Genomic DNA, 6,578 nt, shown 5'->3' with positions numbered 1-6,578 from the left:
CGAGGTACTGCCGACAAATTAACGAAATGTACCAGAAGCTCCAACATTGTGACCGAGATTGGTCAATATGAAAGGACCAATTCTCCTCCATGACAACGCTCGCCCGCATGTTGTTCAACTGACCCTGCAGAAACTGAACGAATTGGGCTACGAGACTCTTCCTCATCCATCATATTCACAGGACCTCTCACCCACCGATTATCACTTTTTCAAGCATCTCGACAACTTCCTGCGTGAAAAATGCTTCAAAAGCCGAGATGGTGTCGAATCGGCCTTCAATGACTTCATCGCTTCCAGAACTCAAGATTTCTATGCTAATCGAATGAATAAACTTGTTTCTCGTTGTCAAAAATGTGTCGATTCTAATGGTTCTTATTTCGATTAATAAAGTTTATTATGAAAGGAGTTATGATCTTTTGAAGTTGAACGTCAAAAAACGACATTATTTTTGCACCAACGTAATAGTGATTATGGAATAGTAAAAATCATGAACAGAAATTACGTGTTTTAAAGAGTGAATGTAGTGCTATCCTCTGCCGACCACAATACTAAAAAGATATGAGGGTCGTTCCAAAAGTAAAGCCTCTTATTTTTATTTTTTATTTTTTTTTTACTCAAAAAGTTGAAGAGCTACGAAAACGAGAGTGGTACGATTAAAATGAGTAACGTTTTCTGCTCCAGCATGTATTTTTCTACATAGTCACCACTATTTTCAATGTACTTTTACCAGGAATTCAATGACGCATCTCTGTTTCTTGCACATGTCAATGACAGGGATTGCTTTCTAAGAGTCTCACAATGTCAATAGATGAAACTTTCAGGTCATGAATGCATAAGTTCAATCACCACAACAATGCAATTTGCAATCGTCTCTAATCCATTCGGGCGAAATAAAAAAATAGGAGGCATTACTTTTCGAACGCCACTTGTAAACAAAAAAGGAAATTTATTTTTTTCACTTTTTCGGTTTTTTTTTTTTTTTTTTTTTTTTTTACTTTTACTACTTCAAGCAAAGTGCATTTCTACGGACTAAGGGGCTACTATTTGGGACCATATCTACAAGGGCGTTATGTATAGAGTTGAGTAGCAGAATGTCTGTTCACATAAAATTTAAATTTCTGCGTGTTAGTACAGTCAGGGAAGGAAGAGAAGGAAAAAAATGAATTTTAACGTCTAACAGTTCTAGGGAATGAATTATTAGAGAATAAATTTTCCGGCATCTAGGGAGCTCTACAATGAAGAGGTGATATTATTCTGCTTGTCAGAGTAGTTGTGGGTATTTACGCGAAGGGGGGGGGCACAAGTGATACGAGTTCATCAGAGCACATCCCATTAAAATACTTATAAAATAGATACAGGGATGCAATATTGCAGCGACGGGACAGGGGTAGAGCTTGGATGATAGTGTGGGACCAATTAGATTAGAGACTTTTTTACCCTGTTTAAGAGTAAGAAACTAATGGTAGATGCACCAGCCCAGATGTGTCGCAATACTTCGTGCATGGGCGAATGGTGGTTTTGTAGAGATATAAGATACTCTCAGGTGTGAGTAGTTTTCTAGCATAGTAGAGGGAGCCCAGCTTTCTTGCAGCAGTCTTGGCAATGTCTTCAATGTATTTGTTCCAATTAATGTTGCTTGTGAATATTAAGCAGAAGAGATTGAACGACGAACCCTCTGGTAAGGTGTCATTAGCCATGGGAATTTATTACATCAGAAATTAAATTCTTTATTTATGTAATGGTCAGATAAATCCTGATGGAATAGTGCTGCTATAAATGGAGTGTCCCTACAAAATAACTCTTTCCAGCCTTGACAGGAATGCCGACCGGACTACCCAGGCACTTTTTGCAGGTCAGAGTACCCCTCCTCTGGGGCGCTGACTTCTCAAACCCACTTTCCGACCCAGGTGTAAAAGTTCTTGCAGTGGGAAAGAACTAAAAACCTCTCTGGTTCTTTTCTCACATATGAAGCATTGCTAGCCTCTCTTTTCTCTCTCGGTTGTATCGTTATTTCTATGGAAGTTACTTGACTTAGCTCCAATCTTTGGTTTCTCCTCGTACGACATTCGCCGCAAGAACTCGTCTTCTTGCCATAAAAATAGACTTTTCGGACATTTTTAACAAGACAAAAAAGAAGTGAAAAAATATAGAACAAATAAATGCTAGCAAAGGTAAGACAAGTTACTCTTCTACCTACCTGAATAAGTTTGTAAGTCTATATGTTTTAACATATTTTCAAACGTTTTTCGGTTTATAGAAAGCGCATGTTTATTTTGTTCAGTTATAACGAAATAAGTATTAAATGAAAACCTTTGATAATCACACAAAAATCGAAAATTAAACAAAATACGAGTAGAAGCATGTCCAATAAATATCATTAATCGTATGAAAATAAGTTTTACTTGTATTTTGTTTAATTTTCGATTTTTGAGCAATTATCAAGTGCCCTTGTGCAATCCTTATAATAATCGTGATTTTTTTTTTTCGTTCTAACTGAACAGGATGGACAAGAGGTTTCTTTTGAACTAAAAAAAAAAAAAATTATCAAATATGTTAAAACACATAAAAAAAACTTATCCAGATGAGTAAACGACTAACTTATCTTGCCTTTGGTAGCATTTATTTGTTGTATTTTTTTTTCATTCCTCTTTTGTTCGCCCTTGTTAAAAAAAAATGCCCGACTTTTCTTTCTTCCTCCATGTGATAGAATTTCCATTGACACAGCTTCTTTACAAAACCTTGTGGAACATATTACGGTGGGACTGCTTCTCTATGTATTACAACTTGGTCGTAATCAAATGCAACAAATCCTAATAATAAACTGTCCCATATGTAATTAAAGTAAGTCCATGCCAGAAATCAATGTTAGTACTCTCATAGTGTTCCTCACATTTCAGCTAGCAATTATTCTGTCTCATTAACTCTGAGTGGTTATCAATCATTATAAGGGATCACCCAATAGCAAAAAAAAAAAAAATACTTATAATAAACTATATGGATCATGTCCTTATATTATAGCTTTGTATATTTAATCCTGATGCTGGAGAATATGAGACAACGCAGAAAGCAGTGGCAAAAGGCGGCAGACCTCTGCACACCAGTGACACCACCCTCCTTCCTGCTCGTGTGCGGCAGAGACTGCCGTTCCCTAATAGGGTTCCAAAGCCACACTCAAATATGGCCAAAGACAATCCGCTGAAACACTAAGGCGCATTTCATTATCTCTCGAGATAGAAGATTTCTTACTACTGTTATATTTAATCCCCACGGCTATTTATTCATGAAAACCAACCTTTTCGGTTACAGAAGGTCGTAATAACCTACAATCAAGTAAATGTTTACAGCTCTCCTAAACTCTAGCCCAGTTGGTGTTCATTTTCACACTGTTTTCCTCTTCGTTCTTTCTTTTAGTTTCTACTATATTGTTGACTTCTCGACACTAACGTTCTTTTTTTTTCTGTTTCTCTATCTACGTTGTTCAGTGCCACTTTGTAAACATCTCTTTCTACCCTAATTATCACTTTTAGTTTGGTATTGGGTTCATATACTGGATTCATTTTCAGGAGAGATGTACACAAATTATAGATCATGTGAGCCATCCGCAACAATAGCAATGACGAAATGCGTATGTTAATGCTTTTACTATTGATTCTGCGTCAACCTGTTTCATTGCAAACATGTGAATTGGCGACTGGCCAGCTTTCACTAAGAAAGTATGATTCACTTTCGCTTAAGCTGCGAGGACGGAGAAAATAAAAAGAAAATCAATGGACTCTTTCTTCAGGCAGCAGAGTGGCGCAGTGGAAGCGTGCTGGGCCCATAACCCAGAGGTCCGTAGATCGAAACTACGCTCTGCTAATGCAATTATTTTTATGTAGAAAAAAATTATATTGTGTTTGTATATGTGTGCGTATGCGTATGTTTATTTATGCAAACATTAGTGAACACTTTCAGAGATTCAACATCGTCAGGCCAGAAAGAATATGTCATTCCGCAAAGCTCAGATCAAGAATGTTCTTGTTATATACAAGAAAGGGGATTTTTTATCTAAAAAAAAAAAAGAAGTGTTTCTTATCGAATTTTTACTAGAAAGAAAAAAAAAGAACAACTAAATAAATATATATATATATATATATATATATATATATATATATATATATATATATATATAACAATGTACGGCACTCTGCTTTCAATAAAATGCCTCCAATTATTTCCTTTTCATTCTTTCATTCTCTTTGTTTCACTTGTTACTTCTCTTTTCGCGAGAGCGGTGAATTAGTAGCGACAGTAGTACTATGGAAACCAGTCATAAAAAATGTCGCCCACGGCCTTACGATATTTTACGATTTTGAACACCAGTAAATTCATCATAAATTTTGTTTTACTGAACGAAAATGCAAAAAAAAATTTAACAATATAGTTGAGAAATAACTGTTTGAAATTTGGTCGAAAAATGAGTGAGCGGTGAAGATTCAAAGCACTTTAAAATTACTAAAACTATCACTTAACCATATATTTAAGCACTACCGTGTTTAAATTTTATATATATATATATATATATATATATATATATATATATATACATATATATATATATATATATATATATATATATATATATATATATATACTAGCATGGGTGCCCGGCGTTGCTCAGGTGATTGGAGGTGTGTGTTGAGCAAAAAAAAAAAAAGTGGTAGTAGGAAGGCAGGCTAGAATCCGTACCGCGAAGGAGGAAAAGAACGGGAAAAAACGTGACGTCTTTGCTATTACGACCACCACCAAACTGGAAGTGACGTAGGTTTAAATTAAGGCAAGACAATCGAAAAGAGGGGATGACTTTCGAAAATATCGGTGAAAAAAGCGGCCCTTCCCTGTTGAAAAGTGTCCAGTTGAAGGTGAAGAAATTAATGTTTTTAGCCAATTTTTCGGTGTTTGTCATCTAAAGGGTCGAGATTCAAAACGATACTGATCTTGTGAAAATCACTCGCCTCTGTCGAAAGTTTTAGGCAGACATGCAAACATACATACATACATACATTTATATATTGTTAGCTCAAATTTTCGACCCAACCCGATTAAAAAGCTTGCCCTATCTCTGAATACCCTTTATGTAAAATTTCAAATGTTTAGACCAAAAATTGTCTGAGTAATTTGGTAGAGACCGCAAAGATTAAATTTTTTTAAACTTTGACCCCTATTATGACCCCTTAATATTTATTGTTTTGGGCTCAAATCAAGTTATTAAGTTAGATCCATGTCCAAGGAACCTATATCTAAAATTTTAAGTGTTTAGACCCCAAATCTCAGTATCCTGTATATCAAATTTCAAGTCTGTAGACTGAAAATTGACAGAGTTATTGCGAAGGAAAACGTACACAGACAGACAGACAGACAGACACACACACACACACACACACACACATGCACACAGACACGGTCACTTTTATAGATATACTAGCATGGGTACCCGGCGTTGCCTGGGGGTTTGAAGGTGTATGCTGAGCAAAAAAAAAAAAAAAAAACGGTCAATTTTTTTAACTTTGATCCCTATTATGACCCCTTAACATTTATTGTTTGGGGCTCAAGTCAAGTTATTAAGTTAGATCCATGTTCAAGGAAATTTCAAGTATTTAGACTTAAAATTCTTTGAGGAGTTTGGTAGAGTTCTCAAAGGTCAAATCGTTGAACTTTGACCTTTTAACAGCCAAATTTCTGGCCGAAAACCGATCACATAGATTTTCCCATATCAAATTTCGAGTCTGTCGACTAAAAATTGACAGAGTTATTTCGTAGGGAAATGTACACAGACACACGAACAGACAGACACACGTTCACTTATATATATATATAGAGAGAGAGAGACAGAGAGACAGAGACAGACAGAGAGCACGAATTACCGAGAAAACTGAGTGTTTAATAGGTAAGTAAAGAGAATGATCAAGATGGGCGGACAGGGGGCATTACTGAGACAGGAGAAGAAAAGAGAAACGAACTGACCTATATCAAATAAGTCACTATCAAATTACGTTGAAACACTGGTTATTGTCAGACAAAATGTGTATTATTTAGGCCTTCTGTAACAATTCGATTGTGATCTACTTTATGACGAAATATACATGTGGGTATTTATCATATTGATTATGCGTCAGTCTGTTTCGTTGCAAACATGTGAATTGGCGACTGGCCAGCCTTCAGTAAGAAAGTAGGATTTACTTTCATTTAAGCTCAAACGTCAAAGGACGATTATGGATAATGTCTTTATGTAGCAGAGTGGCGCAGTGGAAGCGTGCTGGGCCCATAACCCAGAGGTCCGTAGATCGAAACTACGCTCTGCTAACGTAATATTTTTATTTTTTATTACATTTTCACTCCAAACAAGGCACATTGCCACTTTGGTGTAGGGGGCTACTATCAGGGGAAACAATTACTGGGGTACTATGTAGGGATTTGGGCAGCAAGATGTTGGTTTACGTTGCACTTGAACTTCTGCATGTCAGTACAGTTGGGGAAGCAGTGACCTGGAATGGAATTCCAAAGTCTAGCGGTTCTGGGGAAGAAACTACTGGAGTAGA

The 6,578-nt window shown here is 36.3% G+C and overlaps 2 non-coding genes across 2 annotated transcripts; both read left to right on the top strand.

Moving 5' to 3' along the window:
* The first annotated feature begins 3,786 nt into the window (after nucleotides 1–3,786).
* Trnam-cau (transfer RNA methionine (anticodon CAU)) lies at nucleotides 3,787–3,858 on the top strand. Its single transcript has one exon. It is a non-coding gene; the product is annotated as a tRNA-Met (tRNA).
* Nucleotides 3,859–6,270: 2,412 nt separating this feature from the next.
* Trnam-cau (transfer RNA methionine (anticodon CAU)) lies at nucleotides 6,271–6,342 on the top strand. Its single transcript has one exon. It is a non-coding gene; the product is annotated as a tRNA-Met (tRNA).
* The last annotated feature ends 236 nt before the right edge of the window (nucleotides 6,343–6,578 follow it).

The sequence above is a fragment of the Euprymna scolopes genome, chromosome 5 (genome assembly GCF_053919585.1).
Source record: "Euprymna scolopes isolate OS-2025 chromosome 5, ASM5391958v1, whole genome shotgun sequence".
In the NCBI taxonomy this organism is placed as follows: domain Eukaryota; kingdom Metazoa; phylum Mollusca; class Cephalopoda; order Sepiida; family Sepiolidae; genus Euprymna; species Euprymna scolopes.
The sequence above is the reverse complement of the archived record's forward strand: the minus strand, read 5'-3'. Positions and strand labels throughout refer to the sequence as shown.